General features: G+C 38.4%; 1 protein-coding gene across 2 annotated transcripts in view; it reads right to left on the reverse strand.

Annotated features, from left to right (window-relative positions):
* The window catches only part of SOCS6 (suppressor of cytokine signaling 6), a 44,804-nt gene that overhangs the window by 15,249 nt on the left and 5,339 nt on the right, over window positions 1-24,216 (reverse strand). The window contains exon 1 of one of the 2 annotated variants that reach the window (XM_063636789.1): window positions 13,089-16,413. The exons of the other annotated variant lie outside the window; for it this stretch is intronic. The gene's annotated coding sequence lies outside the window, so the exon portion shown is untranslated. Of the gene's footprint in view, window positions 1-13,088; window positions 16,414-24,216 lie in introns of those variants that run through there. 2 annotated transcript variants of the gene reach the window in all.

Genomic DNA, 24,216 nt, shown 5'->3' on the forward strand with positions numbered 1-24,216 from the left:
AAGCTGAAACTGGATCCCTTCCTTACACCTTATACCAAAATTAATTCAAGATGGATTAAAGACTTAAATGTCAGACCTAAAACCATTAATATCCTGCAAGAAAACCTAGGCAATACCATTCAGGACATAGGCGTGGGCAAGGACTTCATGTCTAAAACACCAAAAGCAATGGCAACAAAAGCCAAAATTGACAAATGGGATCTAATTAAACTAAAGAGCTTCTGCACAGCAAAAGAAACTACCATCAGAGTGAACGGGCAACCTACAGAATGGGAGAAAATTTTTGCAACCTACTCATCTGACAAAGGGCTAATATCCAGAATCTACAATGAACTCAAACAAATTTACAAGAAAAAAACAAACAACCCCATCAAAAAGTGGGCAGAGGACATGAACAGACACTTCTCAAAAGAAGACATTTATGCAGCCAAAAAACACATGAAAAAATGCTCACCATCACTGGCCATCAGAGAAATGCAAATCAAAACCACAGTGAGATACCATCTCACACCAGTTAGAATGGCCATCATTAAAAAGTCAGGGAACAACAGGTGCTGGAGAGGATGTGGAGAAACAGGAACACTTTTACACTGTTGGTGGGACTGTATACTATACTAGTTCAACCATTGTGGAAGTCAGTGTGGCGATTCCTCAGGGATCTAGAACTAGAAATACCATTTGACCCAGCCATCCCATTACTGGGTATATACCCAAAGGACTATAAATCATGCTGCTATAAAGACACATGCACACGTATGTTTATTGTGGCACTATTCACAATAGCAAAGAGTTGGAACCAACCCAAATGTCCAACAACGATAGACTGGATTAAGAAAATGTGGCACATATACACCATGGAATACTATGCAGCCATAAAAAATGATGAGTTCATGTCCTTTGTAGGGACATGGATGAAACTGGAAAACATATTCTCAGTAAACTATTGCAAGGACAAAAAAACCAAACACCACATGTTCTCACTCATAGGTGGGAATTGAACAATGAGAACTCATGGACACAGGAAGGGGAACATCACACTCCGGGGACTGTTGTGGGGTGGGGGGAGGGGGGAGGGACAGCATTAGGAGATATACCTAATGCTAAATAACGAGTTAATGGGTGCAGCAAAACAACATGGCACATGGATACATATGTAACAAACCTGCACATTGTGCACATGTACCCTAAAACCTAAAGTATAATAATAAAAAATTAATGAAAGAGTGTATTTACTTGTTTTAATTTAAAATAAAATGTTTAAAGTACACGAGTCCCTAGTTTAGTGAAGTTTTTCAATTAACTGAAAAATTCAATTCTGAAAAATTTTGAAGGAAAAAAAGAGTCCTCTAACAGAAAATGGAAAAAGGCATAGGCTAGCAACGAGGAAGCTAGGGTAACAATGGTAAGATGGCACTGCATTCAAGAAAAACTGGTCAAACAAAATGAAAAGGGGCACATTATGAAAAGTATAATCCATAATATAATGAAGAAAAAATCTGCCAAAAATCTTTGAACATAAAATGGAACAGCATTAAAATGTCTCTTTCAGCCCAGGAAAATGAGTAAACAAAAATGAAGGATATAGCAAATTTAAATTACAAAATTAATTTATCTTTTAGACATACGGGATTCTATACCCTAAAAAATGAGAACACATCTCCTTTTCAAGAACTTATGGAACAATTACTAAAGGCCCCAATGAAAACCTTCATAGATTTTAAGTCAGGGAGATCTCCGTAATTAACCACAAGGCAATAAAAGCATACAGGACAAACAAAAAAAATTAAGTAAATTAAATTAAAATCAAACATCTTTAAGTCAGAGACAAAATCTCAAAGTGAACAAAAATGGTATACTAACATAATGAAAACTACTACATATCAGCTGGGCGAAGTGGCTCACGCCTGTAATCCCAGCACTTTGGGAGGTCGAGGCGGGCAGATCACTTGAGGTTAGGAGTTCAAGACCAGCCTGGCCAACATGCTGAAACCCTGTCTCTACTAAAAATAAAAAATTAGCTGGCTCACGCCTGTAATCCCAGCACTTTGGGAGGTCGAGGCGGGCAGATCACTTGAGGTTAGGAGTTCAAGACCAGCCTGGCCAACATGCTGAAACCCTGTCTCTACTAAAAATAAAAAATTAGCTGGGCGTGGTGGCAGGTGCCTGTAATCCAAGCTACTCAGGAGGCTGAGGCAAGAGAATTGCTTAAACCCATGAGACAGAGGTTGCAGTGAGCCAAGATCGTGCCACTGCACTCCAGCCTGGGCAACAAGAGTGAAACTCCATCTCAAAAAAAACAAACAAAAGAAAAAAAACTACATCTCAAAATCTATGTGATTCTGCAAGACCCTAAAACTGGATCCACAGAAAAATTCAAAAATTTAAATACTTACAAAACTACCTGGTAAGGAATTAAAAGAAATAAATTATGCATTCGATTCGAGAAGTCAGTAATTATAAACCCCCAGCCAGCAAAAGAAAAATCAGGAAAAATAAAGATAAAAGCATAAATTAATGTATTAGAAAATAAAAAGTAACAGCATTAAACATTACAAGAGTTGATTTTTTGATTATACAAGAGAAAACTCAATTGGTAAACAATTAGCTGGCATAATCAAGAAAGGGAAATGTGCTTATACAAAATTAGAAATAGAACAATAACCACACATTCATGAAGAATCAAAATGTGTAAAACTACTTTGAAAATTCTATGAAAATTAATTTGAAACTCAGATGAAAAGGATAATTTTATAGCAAAATATATATCATCAAAATTTGCAGCACAGCAGAAGACACAGGAATCCAAAAGAAGCTAATAATTGTCAAGGAAACTGAGAAAGTGATCAAGGAGCCACCATGGCTCTTTTTCCTTCAGGAGAAAGAAAAAAGGGAAGGACAATAAAGACATAGGTCCAAAATTCACAACACACTTCAGAGTACACAGAAAACAGAAAGCTCCCAAATTTATTTTTGAGGTCAAAAGAATACTGATACCAAAATTTGACAAAGATGACCAAAAAAAAAAAAAAAAAAATCACTGATCTCACTTATGAACACTGAAGTACAAACCTTAAATACCAGCAAACACTGGGAGTGGTAAGGAGAAAACAATTCAACTAGATAAGATATATCCTGAGATTGCTAACGTGGCTCTAATTTGGAAGTTTATTAATACATATTACCTTAGATCAAAGGAGTAAAACAATATGATCATAGCTATGAGTCACAAAAAGGATCTGAAAAAATATTAAACATCAATTCCTGACACCCCAAACCCATTGTAAAATAGGAATAGATAGACATATATATACACACACACACACAAAGTCAGAGCTGTAATGAAGAAATGCTGAAAGCCAGCAACGAGGACATCAATTGTCAGTATTATTAATTACCATTATTTCCAACATATTAGCCAATGAATTAGACTAGAAATAAATATAAATATTGGGAAGGAGAAGACAAAATTATCCTTATGAAATGATTAAACACCTGAAAATTCAATAGATGCCGCTGAACAACAGGGGTATGTTCTGAGAAATATGTCGTTAGGTGATTTTGTCATTGTGCAAACACAGAGTGGATTTACGCAAACCGTGATTGTATAGCTTACCTAGGCTTTATGGTATAGCCTATTGCTTCTAGGCCACAAGCCTGTAAAGCATGTTACTGTTCTAAATAATGTAGGCAATGTAACACAATGGTAAGTATTTGTGTATCTAAACATATCTAAAGAAAGAAAAGGTAGAGTAAAAATATGGTATCATAATCCTATAGGACCACATTACACACTCGGTTCATCATAGACTAAACTGCCATTTTGCAGAGCATGACTGTATCAGGGGAAAAAAAAAGGGAACTCAGTCAAGTGACCAATTACAAAATTCCTATGTAAAAGTCACTAGTAATTCTATAACTTTTTTATTTTTAGTTTTGAGATGGGGTCTCACTCTGTCGCCCAGGCTGGAGTGTAGTGGTGCCATCTCAGCTCACTGCAACCTCTGACCCCCGGGTTTCAAGTGATTCTCCTGCCTCAGCCTTCCGAGTAGCTGGGATTACAGGTGTGTGCCACCACACCCGGCTAATTTTTGTGGATTCTATAATTTTAAGAAGCAGATAAGAAAACATAATAAAAGACTGGATCCTATTTATAACAGCTTCAAAAAAGGTGAAATAATAGCAAATGTAAAACTACATGAAACACTTTAAAACTCCTCAGAGAATCATAACAGATCAAATATACATGGACACATCTTGTTCTCAGGTAAAACAATTCAATCCTGTCAAAATATTGACTCGAGATCCCAAGAAAACATCAATAATGCTTTTTCAAGAAAGTCAACAAAATGACAGTAAAGTTAACTTTGTTATGCAAACAACAAAAAGAGAAAAATTCTAAAAGACTAACTGAAGGAGAATGAGCTACACGACATATTAAAACATGCTGCAACAGCTTAACACTGGAGGAGGAAAAAGATAGAATAGAAAGTCAAGAAATAGACCAAGAGACATATGGGAAGAGTATATCATTAAGAAGACATCTTAAGACCACCAGGGATAGGTGAACTATCAATGAATGATGATGAGTAGGTGGGATAAACTTTTGGGACTAGTGGGTCCAGCAGGGGCTCTTACTTAATTTCTTATACCAAAATGAATTCCAGAAACATCAATTATAAAAATATTTATTTTTAAAAAATATAAAAGTTGGAGAAAAATATTTTTTAGAAGTCTTGCACTGCCGAAGGCCTTCTAATACATAACATAAAACCTTGAATCCATAAAAGAATAAATCTGACAATGCAAAATGTACAAATTTCTTGATAACCAAAAAATGGCATAAAGAAAGCAAAAAATAGAGAAAAACTGCAAACATATATGACAAAGGATTAATGCTGTAACATAAACTGTGCTGTTAGAAATCAGTAAGAGAAAGGCAAACAATTCTATAAGCAAACAGGCAAAGCATAGAAACAAACGTCACACAAAAAGAATGATGAAAAGGAAGAAGAAAGGCAAGAATAAGAAAGAAATCACAAAAGCAAGAGGGAGAACACAAACTCAAGCGGCCAATCAATACCCTAAAATATTCTCAATTCATTCACCATTAAAAAATCCACGGGCCGGGTGTGATGGCTCACGCCTATAATCCCAGCACTTTGGGAGGCCGAAGCAGGTGGATCACGAGGTCAAGAGTTTGAGACCAGCCTGGCCAACATGGTGAAAGCCTGTCTCTACTAAGAATACAAAAATTAGCCAGGCATGGTGGCGCATGGCACTTGCCTGTAATCCCAGCTACTCAGGAGGCTGAGGCAGGAGAACTGCTTGAACCCGGGAGGCGGAGTTTGCAGTGAGCCGAGATCATGCCACTGTACTCCAGCCTGGGCAACAGAGCAAGACTCCATCTCAAAAAGAAAAAAAATATGAAGAATTTTGGCTTAATGGAAATTGTTCTATATCTTGATTATGGTGGTGTTTATATGACTGAATGCATTTGTCAAAACTCAACAAAATACAACTAAAAAAGGTGATTTCACTGTATGCAAATTATATCTCAACTTTTAAAATTCATTGAAAAGGAAATTGAAACCAAAACAAGATAACCTCTTTGTCTGCGTCTCTGAAAAACTTAAATTAGTAACACTTAATGTTGGGAAAGGCATCCCGAACTGAGCACTCATAACTCATGATTGAAGTAAATTGGTAAAACTTTGTAAAAGATTATTTGAAAATATTTATCAAAAATTTAAATTGATATACACCTAACCAAGTAATTATGCTACTAATGATTTGTCCTTTGGATATATACTCATGCCAAAAACAAAGACATATGGACAACAATGTTCCTTATTGCATTAATTGAAAAAAACAAAACAAAACAAAAAGCAAACATTACTTGATCATTGACCTAATATTGGTAAATACAGACCACATATTGGCCTACTATGTGCCAAGTCTTTGTTATAACCCTGTAAGTTTGGTACTGTGCACTGTGGACCCAGACTGCATAAGTACTATATTCTGGCTCCACCATTGAATAATTTTGTGATCTTAGAAATATCAGTACCCATCACTCAGGCTAGTTGTAAAGTTTAAATGCATTAATATATGTGATGTTTTTAAAACGATGCCTGGCTCATATTAGGCTATACAGATATTTGCAGCTAGCAAAAGTAGTAGTACTAATATTCTCAACGTATAGATGGGGAAGCTGAGATACACAGAGGTTAAGGAACTTGCCTAAAATCACACAACTGATTTTAGAGCTCACTTCCCTACATGAAACATTTACTATATAATTCATTTTGGCAAAAATGTGGAACCTAAATGTCAGGAGGCAACAATAACCATAAAAAATCATCAGACTAGCTTAATAAATGATAATCAATACAAGGGAATGTTGTAGAGATAAAGCGAGATGTCCACTACACATTATTGGGGAAAGAAGCTATAAAACTAAATGCAAAGATCATCTCATTTGTATATATATTTATATGTCTAAAATGCATAGTAAATGTTTCAAAGAATATACACGTAACAGTGATTACATCTCTAGTGAACAGGAAAAGGGATAAGGAAGTTGACTTTCATTTTCTGTATTAGACTTTTCTGTAACCGTCGAGCCGATTTTACATTACTACAAAATGACCACTCCACCCCATCAAGTGTTCAGGTACAATTTAAGGTAAAATAAGGCACGCTAAGTAAAAAACCCTGTCTCTGTGTTTCAGTTACTTGGTATCATGAAAAGCAGGACCGTGATGCTCTCAGGGCCAAAGGTATAAACAACTTTCCTTAATCCATCTCCCCCATAAGCCTTCCCAAACTGTTCCAATTGTTCCTCGCTTTTAATCTCATGAAGCAAAGTATTAGCCTCATGCCTTGCCTCATTCCAAGTACCTCATTTCAGCCTTTTGCTTCCCTCTTCAAGCAATAGCAAAAACACAAGGATGAAAGATGAACTCATTACCTTCTAGGATCTTAGATTCTAATGTAGAATACATTGGGGAACATCTGCAGGAGACTGTGAGAAGTGCTCTAAGAGAAACATATTTCAGAATGCCATCAGCACTCAGAGCCACACCTAACTCAGACCAGGAGGAATGAGGGAAGGCTTCCTATCACTAAGGCTGTTACTTCTGCTGCTGCTCCAACCACCACTCACGTGGAGGTTATGTACTAACAAATGTTATGTTTATCTTCTTGAATCCTCACAAGAGCTCTACTTGGAAGACACTATTTTTATCTCCGTTTTATAGAAGAGCAAACTGAACCTTAGCTTAATAATTTGCCCAAAGTCACAAAAGAAGTTACCAAGTAACGGATACAAGTGCTGAACCCTTGGTGCATAATTCAGAAACTGCCATGTTACTTGAATGTGCACTCACTTGACATCAGGCATGGCACTACAGAACCTCATGATTAAAAGCAGACAGGAGACGGGAGACGAGAGTCCACGTTGCGACTACTATTTCCTAATGACCTTGGACATCCATGTCTCAGTCTCCTCATGTGAAAATGGGGACAAAAGCAGTATATACCTAGGGGATTCACTTCTGGCGTGATGGAATGAGGTGGTCAGCCGGGCTTGGTGGCTCACGCCTATAATCCTAGCACTTTGGGAGGCCGAGGTGTGCAGACTGCTTGAGCCCAGGAATTCAAGACCAGCCTGGGCAACACAGGAAGATCCTGTCTCTGCACACACACAAAAAAAAAAACCCACAAAAAATTAGAAAATTAGTCAGGCATGGTGACAAATACCTATAGTCCCAGCTACTAAAGAGGCTGAGGTGGGAGGATCACCTAAGCCTGGAAAGGAAGGTCAAGGCTGCAGTGACCTGTGACTGCACCACTGCACTCCAGCCTGGGCAACAGAATGAGACCCTGTCTCAAAAAAAAAAAAAGAAATCATTTACAAAAACTATATTTTAAAAAAAGGAATGAGGAGGCCAATAAATCTCCTTCCCCAAAAGTAACTATGAAGCTGGACTAAACTGTCAATAGCAACCATTTCAGTACTTTGAATTCATCACATTTAGTGATGACTGGAAATTGTAAGTGTGTATGTCAATTTAAAATACTATAAATATATTTTTTTCATTTTTTCTCTTCTTCAAAGGGCATGAGATTGTATAAGTTAATAACTGTTAACAGTACTGTTGAGGTTATAACATACAACATATAGTAATTTACATAAATAATAGCACAGGCTGGGCGTGGTGGCTCACGCCTGTAATCCCAGCATTCTGGGAGGCTGAGGCAGGAGGATCACTTGAGGTCAGGAGTTCGAGACCAGCCTGGCCAACATGGTGAAATCCTGTCTTTACTGAAAATACAAAACAATTAGCCAGGCAAGGTGGCACATGCCTGTAATCCCAGCTAATCGGGAGGCCAAGGTAGGAGAATCACTTGAACCTGGGGGCGGAAGTTGCAGTGAGCTGAGATCATGTCACTGCACTCTAGCCTAGGCAATACAGCAAGACTCTGTCTCAAAAATAAAAATAAAAATAAAGGCATAAAGTTAGGGGAGGAAAAGGAGACACGAAGCCAAGTATACCTTATCAGTATTAAGGTAGCATTATTTTGAAGTAGATTGTGGTAAGTAAAGATACATGGAGTGATTTGTGGAGCAATCACGAATAAAATTACTTAGACAATATTATTTAAAAAATAAAACATCAACAGAGAAATTAAATTGGCACACCAAAAAATATGCACTTAACACAAAATAATGCAGTAACAGAGGAACAAATAAAAATAAATTTTAAAAAGAATAGCAAAATGACGAACATAAATCCAATGGAATCAATAATCACATGAAGTGTGAATGGACTAATAAAACCCTTACTCCAGGAGTCAGCAAACTTTAGTTCACAGGCAAAATTCAGCGCATCATCCTTTTTGTGTATTTCATAAGCTAAAAATTTTTTTTTTATTATTTAATGATAAAAAAACAAAAAAGTGACACACGGAAATTATATGAAATTCAAATTTCAATGTTCATAAATAAAAGTTTGGAATAAAGCCACTCCTACTTTGTTACATATCTTTTATGGCTGCTTTCTCACTGCAACAAAGTTGCATTGTTAAGAGGCCATAAAGCATGCAAAGCGGAACACATTTACAATCTGACCCTTACAGAAAAAGTTTGCTGATGTCACTCTACTCAAAAAGTAGAAATTGTCAGACTAAATATTTTTAAAAAAAGAAACAACTATATGCTGGCTACAACAGACTCCCCTAACACAGAAAGACACAAACCACTTAAAAAGGACAGGAAAAAGTTTCCATGTAAATAATAACCATGAGAGCTAGAATAGCTATATTAATATCAGACAAAATAGACTTTTAGTATTACTAGGGGCAAAAAGGGGCATTTCAAAATTATAAAAGGGTCAATACATAATGAATACACGGCAATTGTAAACACATATGCACTTAATAAAACCTCAAAATACATAAAGCAAAGCCTGAGAGAACTGAAAGGAGACACAGACAATTCAACAATAATACTTGAAGATTTCAAAAAGCCAATTTCATAAATGATGGAACAAATAAAGATGAAATAGCAAGGTATATAATACTTCAACACTATCAACTAACTTGACCTAATTAATATTTTTTCAAGGCTTCATTTTTCCTGATAGACCAAAACAAGCCTCAATAGCCAGGTGTAGTGGCTCACACCTGTAATCCCAGAACTTTGGGAGGCAAAGGCAGGAGGATCACGAGTCCAGGAATTCAAAACCAGCCTGGGCAGCACAGTGAGACCTAGTTGTTGCAAAAAATTAAAAAAAAAATTAGCCAGGTATGGTGGCACATGCCTGTAGCCCCAGCTACATGGGAAGCTGAGGCAGGAGGATCACTTGAGCCCAGGAGTGTTGAGGCTGTGCCTTGTCCATGATTACGCCGCTGCACTCCAGTCTGGGTGACAAAGCAAGACTGTCTCCAAAAGCCTCAATAAATTTAAAAAGACTGATACTATAAGTATACCAAGTATGTTCTCTGACCACAGTGGAAGTAAATTAATGATATATCTACAACAGAAATAAATCTGGAAAAACACCAAATATTTCTAAATGAAACAAAACACTTCTAAATAACCAATGGGCCAAAGACTAAAAATCACAAGAACAAGTTAAGAAATATTTTGAACAGAATGAAAATAAAACATACACAAATTTATGGGATGTGGCTAAAGTAGTGCTTAGGAAAAAATGTACAGCTTTAAATGCCTATATCAAAAAAGGTCTCAAATCAATAACCTAAGCTTTCACCCTTAAGAAATTAGAAAACAACTAAACCCAATGAAAGCAGAATAAAATAGTAAATGTTAGAGTAGAAATTAATAAAACAGAAAACAGAAAAACAAGAGGGAAAAAACAAATAAAACCAAAAGTGGGTCATTTGAAAAGATAAAAAACAGACAAAGCTTTAGGCTAGACTGACAAAGAATTTAAGAGAGAAGACATAAATTAGCAAAATCAGAAATGAAAGAGAGGCTATCACTATCAAGCCTATGGAAATTTAAAGGATTATATGGGAATACTATAAATCACCTTTTACCAACAAATTAGAAAACTTAAGAGAAAATGGACAAAATCCTAGAAAGACACAAATTACCAAATCTGACTCAAAAGGAAACAGAGAATCTAAATAGACCTATAACGAGTAAAGAATGAATTGATAATTAAAAACCTTCCTATAAAGAAAGGTCAGGCTCGGGTGGTTTCACTGGTAAATTCCACTAAAGATTTAAACAATTAATACAAATCTTCACAAACTCTTTCAGCTAATAGAGAAGAAAGGAACGCTTCACAAGCCATTCTGTGAGGCCAGTATTACCCTGATAACAAAGCCAAAGACAACACAAGAAAACTACAAATCAATATCCACCATGAACACTGATAGAAAAATTCTTTTTTTTTTTTTTTTGGAAACGGAGTCTCACTCTGTCACCAGGCTGGAGTGCAATGGCGCGATCTCAGCTCACTGCAACCTCCGCCTCCCAGCTTCAAGCAATTCTCCTGCCTCAGACTCCAGAGTAGCTGGGATTATAGGCATGCACCACCACGCCCGGCTAATTTTTTATTTTTAGTAGAGAAAGGGTTTCACCATGTTGGTCAGGCTGGTCTTGAACTCCCAACCTCAGGTGATCCGCCCACCTCAGCCTCCCAAAGTGCTGGGATTACAGGCATGAGCCACCACACCCGGCCGAAAAATTCTTTATTATTTTTAGAGACAGGGTCTCATTCCGTTGCCCAGGCTGGAGTGCAATGGTGCAATCATGGCTCGCTGCAGGCTCCATCTTCAGGCTCAAGTGATCCTCCCATCTTGGCCTCCCAAATAGCTGGGACTACAGGCACGCACCAGCACACCTGGCTAATTTTTTATTTTTTGTAAAGATGGGGTCTCCCTATGTTGCCCAAGCTGCTCTAGAACTCCTGGGCTCAAACAGTCCTCCTGCCTAGACCTCCCAAAGTGTTGTGATTACAGGCGTAAGCCACCATGCTTGGCCAAAACTTCTTAACAAAACATCAGCAAACTGAATTCAGCAACATATAAAAAGCATATACTTTGACCAAATGAGATTTATCCAGGTTGGTTTAACATCAATAACCAATTGATGCACTACAGCATACTAATAAAGACGGAAAAAAAAACACACATGATCATCTTAATAGTTGCAGAAAGGCACTGACAACACCTACTGATGATAAAAACTTTTTATAAGCTAAGAATAGAAGGAAACTTGCTCAAACTAATTAAGGGCAACTATGAAAAACCTACAGCTAACATCATACTTAATGCTGAAGGGATGAATGCTTTGCCACTAAGACTGGGGGCAAGACAAGGACATTTGCGCTCATCCCCTCTACTCAACACTGTACTCGAGGTTTGAGCCAGTGGAACAAGAAAAAAAGTATACAAATTGGAAAGGAAGATTTATTTTTAAGATTTAAAGATTTAAAGATGGTTTTATTACCATCTTCATTCATAGTTGACACAATCTTAGTTTTTGGCTTTTTTTTTTTTTTTTTTTTTTTTTGAGATGGAGTCTCACTCTGTCACCAGGCTGGAGTGCAATGGCATGATCTCAGCTCACTGCAATCTCTGCCTCCCAGGTTCAAGAGATTCTCCTGCCTCGGCCTCCCCAGCAGCTGGGATTACAAGCACACGCCACCACACCCAGCTAATTTTTTGTATTTTTAGTACAGACAGGGTTTCACCATGTTGGCCAGGATGGTCTCGATCTCCTGACCTCGTGATCCACTCACTTCGGCTGCTTTTTTGTGATAGGATGTTACTCTGTCACCAGGCTGGGGTGCAGTGGCATGATCACAGCTCACTGCGGCCTCGACCTCCTGAGCTCAACCAATCTTCTTGCCTCAGCCTTCCAAGGAGCTTGGACTACAGATGCATGCCACCACACTCAGCTAACTTTTAATAGAGACAGGGTCTCCCTGTTTCCCAGGCTGGTCTTGAACTCCCAGGCTCAAGTGATCCTCCAGCCTTGGCCTCCCAAAGTGCTGAGATTATAGGCATAAGCCCCCACACCTGGCCAGCTGACAAAATCTTATACGTAAAAAAACCCAAGGAACTCACACAACACACACACACCCCCTACGAGCCTACAAACCTAGCAACAATAAAACTACTAGCACACCAAAGTGAATTAAGGAAACAATTCTGTTCACAAAATATAAAATTACTGAGGAATAAATTTAACACATGTAGTGCAAGATTCATACAGTCAAAACTACAAAACACTGTTAAGAGAATATAGAGATTCTAAATAATTAGAGATTCCATGTTTTTGAACTGGAAGATTCAATATTATTAATATGGCAATTCTTCCAAAATTGATCTATAGATTCAAACAATTCCTATCAAAAGCTCAGTAAGCTCTTTTTGATATTGATACAACATTCCTAAAATTCATATTGAAATGCAATTTTGAAAAAGAACAAAGTTACACTATCCAATTTCGAAAGTGCTTACAAAACTAGGAATCAAGACAGTGTGCTGCTGACATAGAGACTGGCATACACATCACAGAATAAAGGAGTCTGGAAATAAATCCTTACATTTATAGTCGATTGATTTTCAAGAAAAGTCCCAAGACGAGTCAGTGAGGAAAGTCTTCTTGACAAATGGTGCTGGGACAACTGAATAACTAAAAACAAAAATGTAAACCCTTACTTCACACCATAGGTAAGAATTAAGTCAAAATGGATCATATACCGAAATGTATGAACTAAAACTATAAAACTTTTTTTTTTTTTTTTTTTTTTGAGACAGAGTCTTGCTCTGTTGCTCAGGCTGGAGTGCAGTGGCACAATCTCAGCTCACCGCAACCTCTGCCTCCCGGCTTCAAACAATTCTCCTGCGTCAGCCTCCCAAGTAGCTGGGATTACAGGTGCATGCCACCATGCCCGGCAAATTTTCGTATTTTCTTAGTGGAGATTGCGTTTCACTATGTTGGCCAGACTGGTCTCGAACTCCTGACCTTCAGATCCGCCCGCCTCGGCATCCCAAAGTGCTGCGATTACAGGCGTGAGATACTGCGCTCGGCCATGAAACTATAAAACTTCTTTAAAAAAACTTTGTGGGGAAGTGATGATTAAAGTGTGTGGCTAAATACAGAGAACAAAAAAATTTAACACACAGCAGGTAAACTTCAGACTCCTAGAAATCATTCTATGTCAGTTCATACAGATCATCCTGTGTCTTTTCTCTTTTTTCTTTACTGTTGCATTGACCTTGTATCTTGACTTTTTATTCTTTTTCTAGTACCTGAGGATCAGAAGTTTCTCCATTTTATTTTAGTCAAATTTATCAGTTTACCTTTATTATTTGCCCCTTCTATTGTCTTAAAAAATTCATCTGACATTGAGATCACATGTCCTCCTGTACTTGCTGTAAAGAAGTTTTGGTTTTCATATTTAAGTCCTTGATTAATCTAGTACTGACTTATGCGTGAGGTAGGTAAGGATTTACATTTTTCCACACATACAACCAATTCACTCAACACATTTACGGAAAAATATTAACCCTCACAAGAATCAGAGATATACAAATTAAACTATTAACACTATGATTTTCCAAAAGTCAAGTCAGCAAAGATTTTTCTAAATGGTTGTCTTGATTGCCTGAAAGTGTCTTTTTTAAAAAATTTATTATTATTATTTTTTTGATAGTCTCAGTCTGTCACCCAGGCTGGAGTGCAATAGTGCAATCTCAGCTCACAGCAACCTGTGCTTCACAGGTTCAAGTGATTCTCCTGCCTCAGCCTCCTGTAGCTGGAAATACAAGCACATGCCACCACTCCCATCTAATTTTTGTATTTTTAATAGACATGGGTTTCACCATGTTGGCCAGGCTGGTGTCAAGCTCCTGACCTCAGATGATCCACCTGCCTCAGCCTCCCAAAGTGCTGGGATTACAGGTGTGAGCCACTGCGCCCAGCTGAAGGATCTTAATACAGTCATAAAAATTAATTTGGCAATATGCAACTGAAAAATAACCATACTCCTTGACCCAATAATGCTGTTTTTATAAATCTTAAAGAAAAAAACATAAAAATATTCCCTGGATCATTATTTATGACAAAAAGTAAATTTAAATTAAAAAAAAAATTGGAAACATCCTAATTTCCAACAGTTATGAGTAAACAAAATCCTGGCACATTTACACAATGGAACTTTAGAGAACCACTGAAATTGATATTTATACAGAGTTATAAATAACATGAGGGGAAAATTCATATTGTTCGTTTGTTAAGTGCAAAAACACAGGAAACAAAATTATACGTATGTGGTTCAATTACATAGAATAGGGAGGAAAACTGGACTACAAAGTACAGCAGAACTGTTAACTGGATGGCAGAATTTTTGTAAACATTATTTTCAAAACAATCTATAATGAACATGCAGTGTTTTTATAAGAATAAAACCTGTGGGCTTGTTTGTTCTTACTTTTTTAAAGGAAATGGTTGAGTAAATCCATTAAAAATGCAGGGCCTTTTCTTGGCTTTCAGTTATACCATGACTGCCAAACAAAAAATAAATCAGAAGATGAGACTATTGGGTTTTTTTGTAGCTTTTTGTTTTTACTATTATTCTTTGGCTTTGGTAGAACCTAGACAGCCTCCTCCTCTTTACCTGCTCAAAATAACTTCTTGCAAATCTGACTTAAATTTTTTCTTATACTGGTGTGTATATATATACAGTTAGGAACTGGCCTTGAATATTCAAAGTCTAAATGACAAGAATGATAAGCCTACCAGCTTTTCAAGACCCTCTTCCCTTACTCAGCTGATATTCCACAATTCAACACTGTAATAATTTCCTTGTGTATACTTCTATTCCCTTCCTCTACTCTCCTGAAAAACTCTCTTGGTAAAACCATATTAGTAAATTCAACTCCACTTATGTCATGCCTGCACCCATAGAGCTAAATAAGGCTAGAGAAAAAGAGAACTGGTCTGATGGGTCTCACTTTGTAGTCAAGGCCATGACCCGCAGGTGGGTCCTTAATGCTATCTGGAAATCAAACTACTTTTCCCTGGTCCATTCTTCTCCTTCCCTGCCTACCATTTCACACCTTCCCTCTCTTTTCTCCACCCCTGGAACACTCCCATTACCCCTGGAACACTCCCTCATTTAATATCGCAGCAGATGGCCCAACTTCCTGTTTCACCGAGAAAAGGAACAACATCAGAAGACCTTGGACTCGGCCCCCATCTACCCACTCAGCACCATGTTTCCATCTACTCCATCCTGCTATCTTGCTCAAGGGCCCCCACCGTCAGCTGGCACACTTAATCTCCCAACAATTTCCCCACTCCACTGGATCATTCCTGAAAATGTTATTTCTCATATATAAACAAACTTGTGGGGACCCCACCTTCCTCACCAGCTGCAGCCCCATCTCTCTGATTCCCTTTGCGGCAAAATGCCTTAGGAGAATTGTGTCTACTGATGCCCACGATTCCTCTCCAATCTTCTCTGACACCCATACCAAAGCCTTCTCTACCAATCATCGCACAGAGCAGCTCTTGTCTAGCGGGAGTTCTCGGTCCTAATCTTAGAGGCACTGTGTGACCACTGACCACTCCTTTTCCTTTAATATAACTTTATCTCTTTGCTAAGCACACCACACTCTCAAGGTCCCTCAGTCTGACTCCTTTGCTAGTTTCCCTCTGGAGTCTTAACGGGAGTGCCCCAACACTCAAGACTTTGGTCCCCTCTTCTCCATCTGTGATTTCACTCATGCTCATGACACTGTATAGCATTGATGTGCCCTACACTCCCAAATTCTCTCTCTTCATTTACAGACTAGTTATATTCAGCTCCCTTCAGGACACTGCCACTTTGATGTCTTGCAGATATCTGAAACTTCACAAGTTCAAAACTAAACTCGGGCTCTTTCCCACCCCACCCCCACACCCGCCCCACCTGCAGGTTTAAATCTTCTCTATCCTACTTCCATTTCTGGCTACTCCACATTCTTCCAATGATCAGATCAGAACATTCAGAATCACCCTTGGCTCCTTTCTTTCTCTCATTCCTCATCCAGTATGTCATGAAATCCCAATTTCAGCTACCTCCAAAACATATGCAGAATCCAACTACTTTTTGCCACTATACTAGTCCAAGCTACCATCCTCTTTCTCCTGCATTATAGCAATACCTCCTAATTAGTTTCCTTGCTTTCCTTCCCCTGCCCCATTCCATTCTCAACATGTCTCAGCAAACTGGGACAGATGCTGACACTCTGGCTGCTACTGTAATAAGGTCCTTTCTCTCTGACCCAAGAGTCTTATGTCTTCTGCCAGCATCCGTGAAACTGTAGCAGGCTAACTGCTGAGCCTGCCTTTGAGCTTGTGTTGAAGGCAAAAATCTCAGACATTTTACACTTCTCGGCAACTACATTCAAACATAATAAATATTTACAACTACACAAAAACAGAATTACATTTACATAATAAATAGAATACAGTTGCTTTGACTTCTTTCAGGGCCCTTAGCTCTTACCACAATAAGCTCTAATTTAAATGCAATAGGAACACTGCATGGCTACAAAGGTAGATTAAAAAAAGTTAAATATAGCCAAATTAAGAAAAATGAACTTAAAGTCGCCAAATAATTTAAACTTAAATTAAGAATAAATTTATATTTACAGCAAAAGTTCTAATAAATTTTCAAGTGATTCACTCCTACTTTATAGGCTATTGACACAAAAATATGGGGTGGCACTAGCTTAAGTCTACAGGGGGATACTGAGTGAATCTCCATATAAAATAAGTGATAATCTCTAAATCATGTCCAGTTCTAAAAGCATCTGACTCAATGAAAATAAAAATATGTACAGACTCAGATATCTAACCAGCAATGAACAACTTTCCCATGAGCATTTCTAAGCATCCTTCACTGTAATTGTGTTCAATGCATTCTTATTCAATTATTAAACTGAATATGAAACAAATATTCGTAACGTCAATCGTAAAAATGCTATTTGTGTTGGCTTATAAGAATTGACTAATGAGGCTGGGCACTTTGGGAGGCTGAGGCGGGCAGATCACTTGAGGTCAGGCGTTCGAGACTAGCCTGGCCAACGTGGTGAACTTTGTCTCCACTAAAAAAATACAAAAATTAACCAGGTGTGGTGGTGGGTGCCTGTAATCCCAGCTACTTGGGAGGCTGAGGCAGGAGAATCACCTGAACCCAGGAGGCAGAGGTTGCAGTGAGTCGAGATCATGCCACTGCACTCCAGCTTGGCTAAGAGACTGAGTCTCAATGAAAAAAATAAAGAAAGAAAGAATTGATTAAATGACTGCACACCTCTCCTTAAGATTTTAATTCAGATTTTAACAAGTTGCATTTAAAAAGTAGTACACATATACACCAATTCATCACTGTCTTTATACATATACAGTCATCCCTCGGTATTCATGGGGGATTGGCTCCAGGACCCCCACCAATAACAAAAGCTATGAATGCTCAAGTCCCTTATATAAAATGTCATATTATTTGCATATAACCTATGTACATCCTCCCCATGCTTTAAATCATCTCTAGATAATTTATAACACCTAACACAAATGTTATATAAATGGTTATATTATTTTTTGTTGTCTTATTTGCACTTAACCAATTCAAAGAAATGTGATATAAAAAATATTTCATCTCAGTCCCTAGTTCCTGGCACAGTTCCTCTATCTTTGGGATTTCCTGAGATAGGGATGTTTTTTATTGTTCAAAACAAGCCCCTTTCAATCACAACTGTTAATGCTAATGCTGTGATTAAAAGTAGCCCTCCTAGATGGCCTCAGGATGCGGCTGGTCACCCACAGACCCAGTGCCTAGAGTGTGGAACTTTCAGCCTCGACCCCCAGTCCCTATCCTGAAGAGAAATGAAGAGAAAATGAAAGGATTAGAGATTGAGTTCTACAGAAACTCTAACTACAAGATTCGGGGACCTTGTGCACACAAGGGCGAGCTGGGCCGGAGGCTACCCTAGGAGGGCACAGAAGCTCCATGTCCCCCCGTGCTTGCTCCGTGCACCTCTTCTACTGGGCTGTTGCTGAGTTGTGCCCTTAATAATAATGTCTTCCTGGGTTTTATCCCAGCAAATTATCTAATCTGAGGAGGTAGGGGGAACCCCTGATTTGTAGCCAGTCGGTCAGAAGTATGAGAGGCCTGGGACTTGAGACTGGTATCTGAGGACAGGGCAGTCTGATGGGACTCAGACCGTTGCCTGTGGGGACTGTACTTACTCTGGGTAGGGTCTGAATTAACTGAAATGTTGGACACTCGGTTTTCTTTTTTTCTGTTTAAGATGGAGTGTCACTCCTGTTGCCCAGGCTGGAGTGCAATGGCATGATCTTGGCTCGCTGCAACCTCCATCTCCTGGGTTCAAGTGATTCTCCTTCCAGCCTCCCAAGTAGCTGGGATTACAGCATGTGCCACCGTGCCTGGCTAATTTTTGTATTTTTAGTAGACACAGGGTTTTGCCACATTGGTCAGGCTGGTCTCGAACTCCTGACCTCAAGTGATCCACCCACCTCGGCCTCCCAAAGTGTTGGGATTACAGGCGTGAGCCACCGCACCCAGCCTGGACACTCGGTTTTCATGCTGAAGAAGTGGTTGTTGGTGTTGGAAACACATCACAAGAAATAAGTCAGCCTTTTATCTTCACCACTGTGTGTATCAGGCCTGAGTCTCCCATGAAATAACTATGACACTTTTCAACAAATTAATATAGGTATCTTAACTCTAAATCAGTGGAGACCTGAGCAACACTGACAATGGAAATCATCTGCACACTGAAAAGACAGCACCCCGACTTACTACTAGTAAGATCCTTAATGATGTCCACATCTGCAACCTTATTGGCTAAGGTATAATTACATTTGGTGGCTTTGAAACAGCTATTGTAATACTTTCTGATATAATATATATGTAATACATCCTGACCTCCAGAATGATAAATGTAAAATACTATCTTATATATAGTTCTTTTAATACCATTCACCTATATATGATCATAGCTGACAATGACAAATTAAAAAACAATTATTTAACATTTTAATGAAAACAAAATTATTTTAACTAAAAATATAGCAAATTCCCTAAAAATCTCACCACATTAATTGTCTATGAAAAAGAATGACCTCATGAATTATAAACTACCAAGTAGGTAAGATTCTTTCAGAATTTGACAAATTATGAACAAAGATGTTTTGTTTTTATTCTGTACTGTAGCAAAGCGTTTTAATAGTTTCTTCATTGCTTTTTTATTTTTTCAAGATTAAAAGTAATTTGTTTATATATTAAAATATCTTAAATGTAATGAACTACTAAAGCAAAAATACCTAACTTGTGAAAGGCAACATGCATGTAAAACTAACTGAAAAGTAACACAACTGTTATGACTGCTCTCAGAGCCTTCAGATCAACACAAAGGCTCTAAAGAGCAATTTGTCCATTATTCAAATGCTTTCACATAGAACATACAAGATTTTTGTCATTCAATTTGCAGTAGAGAATTTGAGTTTTCAGTTAAAATAATCTTTTCCCCATTTCTAAAGTAAATCCAAATGAAGAATGGAGTTTTAAATAGCAGATTTGGGGAACAAAAAGTAATCCACATGAAATTTGTTATTAAATGTACATTAAGAGCCAACATAAACTTCATTCATTGATCATTAGAGCTGAAGGGAATCTTGAAAAGCAATAATTATTCAATTTAATAATATATCCCTATTAAGCAATAATATAAAAATCCTGGCCGGGTGCGGTGGCTCACGCCTGTAATCCCAACACCTTGGGGGGCAGAGGTGGGCGGATCACGAGGACAGGAAATCAAGACCATCCTAGCTAACACGGTGAAACCCCATCTCTACTAAAAATACAAAAAATTAGCCGGGCGTGGTGGCGGGCGCCTGTAGTCCCAGCTACTCGGGAGGCTGAGGCAGGAGAATGGCGTGAACCCGGGAGGCGGAGCTTGCAGTGAGCCGAGATTGCGCCGCTGCGCTCCAGCCTGGGCGACAGCGTGAGACTCCGTCTCAAAAAAAAAAAAAAACTTACAAAATGAAAAGATTACTTGCATTATAAAACGATAATTTGACTGCCAAAAGTAACCATTTATTGTGGGTTCCCAAATATGCGATCTCTTGATGCTTTTAAAATAGTCCAAATTAAAATAATTATGTTACCACCCACTACAGATCAGCAGGCATTTCATCAACTAAGTTAATTGAACTCAGTGACACAGATGTGGCTTCATGAGAGCACTAACTGAAAACACTACCTTTATTTAAAGAAAAAAATAGATCTGGTTTTCCCCAAAAACAAAGGGTTTAATATTCATTGACGCTAGCAAAATAAACAAAAACTGTTTAAAACAAGGAAAAAAAAATCCTCCTGATTAAACATACACTTCTTTATCTCCATCATTCCCCCCCAAAAAACCACAGGAACGAAGAAAATCACAAAGCGAATTATGGCAGATGACAACAGTGTTAAGTGGCTAAAACTGGAGTAAACCGACATCTAAGACCGCTGGAAAGGAAGACAACGAAAACCCAGCCTGAGAAAAGGTTTCACAAATCTGAACCGAGAGGCGGATGCTATTTGTTTAAAAAAGAGGGGGTGAGGAGAACAGTTTAGAAAACAAAACTCCCACAGCCAAAAAGTAAACATCCAATAAAAGAAAAATCGAGGGAACTCCCCTCCAAAGAACAACAACAACAAAAAAAACTGACAAGAAAAATGGAGAAAAAAGCTAAGAAAATAAGTAGATGGATTTAGGAGTTCCTATGTCCAATGAAGAAGAGCTTAAGGCAGAAAAAAAAAAAGAAAATGAGAAAATGAAAGGGAAGAAATTATAAAAGTCATTTTAATAGTTTTCTTAGAACTGAAAAACACAAGTTTATAGACTGAAAAGCTCTGTGGAATGCTCAGCACATCCAAAGTAGAAAAGAACAATCACCAGACCCACCATGGTAAAATGTTAGTATTTAGGCAATAACACAAAAGTCCCCCAAAAGCTTCTAGGGGGAAAATAAATGGCTTACAACTGCCTGGGAAACTGGCGGCATGTGACTTAACAGTAACACTGAAAACCGGAAGACAACGGAGCAATGCCTGCAAAATTCCAAGAGGAAACACACTTACGGCTATGACCCTCACTGACAGTTCAATGACTCTCCTTGTGCCCTTGCACGTGTCTGGCATTCTTGCAGGGACTAGGCCTGGTTCTGGCCTATGGTCACCAGCGTGCGACCTGCAGATACACCTACATCCGCCATGGGGACAACAGACAGGAACTGTAGGTGAAAGCAGACTGGACCCAAAGGAAGAAGCCAAGGGAGGCGGCACCCACCGCAGACTTTGTGAAAGCAAGACACAGACCTCTATTCATGCACTGAGATTTCAGAGCTAATTTGTCACTGCCAAATAACTTATTTGATCTGAACTAGAATATTAACCTAAAATTTTATACACAGCCAGGCATACACCAAATACTTAGAACACAGATATTTTCTGACACACAAGGCTCAAAAAAAAACAGTATCATCTTCCCCATCACCTTTCCCAGGAAGTCACTAGGAGGATGAGCTTCATCATATCAAGGCAGTAAACTAAGGAACAGAAAACAAGGAACCCCACTTGGGAAGGAGAAAATAATTTCTAAGTTGACAGTGGAGGCTCCTGTGATTCGTACTGTTTTAGATACTGTCCCTGCCTTCTGTATCTTTCTCCAATCAAACACACGTCACCCTGCAAGGGCCAGCTCAACTGTAACATCCTCCAGGAAGACACGAATCCAAATTCCCCAGTTCCCAGGATTAAATTAAAACCTTAAGCATCAACAGCAAGAAGGGCTGCATACACCAGAGTCCATTCTGAAATCAACTACTAATGTGGTGTGTGACTCTGGGCAGATGACACCCTGCTTAGACCCAATTTCCTGATCTGTGCAAGGACAAAGATAATCTATAATCAGAGCAGTTCCTTCTGGCTCTAAAATGCAGTAATTCTGCTGCAAATGTATAAAATCACTAAAATCCTACTGTAATTCTCTGCATTGGTATTTGCTTACATTATCTGCCAGTCTGTGATATTCGGCAATAATGTTATTTCCTAAATATGTCACTTTTTTTTTTAACTTTAAAAGCAATGTCAACAAATAAAAATGACTATTGTCTGAGGGATGGTAATATGTTACTGAAAACCAAAATTAAGCTTTAAAAACAAACACCATTATTATAAACATCGCAACAAAGTTTAAACAAGTAACATACAGACACAGTAAAAATCTAGCAGTAAGAATTCATCTGACTTTAAAAGCATGCTAACCCAGCTGCTTCAACCATCTAGTATATTATTAATATGGTCAGAACAATGTGTACCACAAAAATCACTTTAAGTGCCACCGTAAACAGTACCAAATAATCGGCTACCCAGAGCGCTGAGTAAAAATACCTTATCTAAAGATTAACACTGAACTAGTGAAATTGCTTTTGATGGAAATCTTATCTAATAGGAGCCATACATTCCTCTGTTTTCAAAAAGGTATTTTAGGCACAGTGTGTATATTAAGTATAATCTCAGACTGTCACAAACCGCTGTATATAAATGGATGCCTCTCCAGATGACCAAATTTATCTGCTGGAAAATTTCAGGATGGCATAATGACACCATTAGGACTTACTGATATTTAGATTACTGCCTGCCTCCCAGGCCTTCAGATATATCCTGTCTTCTTTCTTTTCTTCTCTATACTCAAGAGTCCGATGCTATGGAAAATAAGATAATCATCATTCCCCAGTCTCCAAGTGTGATGTCCTTTTAATAATTTTAAGAAAGTATTTTAGTGTGTTGGCTGTTAGGAGTGATAAAACAGTATCAGAACAAACGTAATCAGAGCAGAAGGCTCTGCAGAGAAGGCAAGTGGGGCATCTTTTTTGTTCTCGGTCTCCCACCAATGAACTGCGGTGACCCCACAGCCAAGTCAGGCAATGCTACTAACACTGTGACCACCTGTAATCCTTACCAGTCTAGCAGCTTGCACTAGCAATCCTTCTGAAGACGCCCATTCACTCACTGCTTTCATTTCCATTTCTCTTGCTCCTTTGGTCTCAAACCCTTTTCCCACATTAGGCTTCCTTAACAAAAACACTCAAGTCTAACACAGGTGTGGCTGATTAATCAGAATACTACTTTTGACTAGTCAGATTGTTTTAAATTAATAGTAATAATTACTTTAAATAGGAATTATTACCATTATTATATATGATAAAAGAGGGGATGAGGAGAACAGTTAAAAAACAAAACTCCCAGGCCGGGCACAGTGGCTCACGCTTGTAATCCCAGCACTTTGGGAGGCCGAGGTGGGCGGATCACGAGGTCAGGAGATCGAGACCAAGGTGAAACTCCGTCTCTACTAAAAATACAAAAAATTAGCCAGGCGTGGTGGCGGGCGCCTGTAGTCCCAGCTACTCGGAGAGGCTGAGGCAGGAGAATGGCGTGAACCCGGGAGGCGGAGCTTGCGGTGAGCAGAGATCGCGCCACTGCACTCCAGCCTGGGTGACAGAGCGAGACTCCGTCTCAAAAAACAAAAAAAACAAAAAAAACAAAACTCCCACAGCCAAAAAGTAAACATCCAATAAAAGAAAAATTGAGGGAACTCCCCTCCAAAGAACAA

The sequence above is a fragment of the Symphalangus syndactylus genome, chromosome 1 (genome assembly GCF_028878055.3).
Source record: "Symphalangus syndactylus isolate Jambi chromosome 1, NHGRI_mSymSyn1-v2.1_pri, whole genome shotgun sequence".
Classification (NCBI taxonomy): domain Eukaryota; kingdom Metazoa; phylum Chordata; class Mammalia; order Primates; family Hylobatidae; genus Symphalangus; species Symphalangus syndactylus.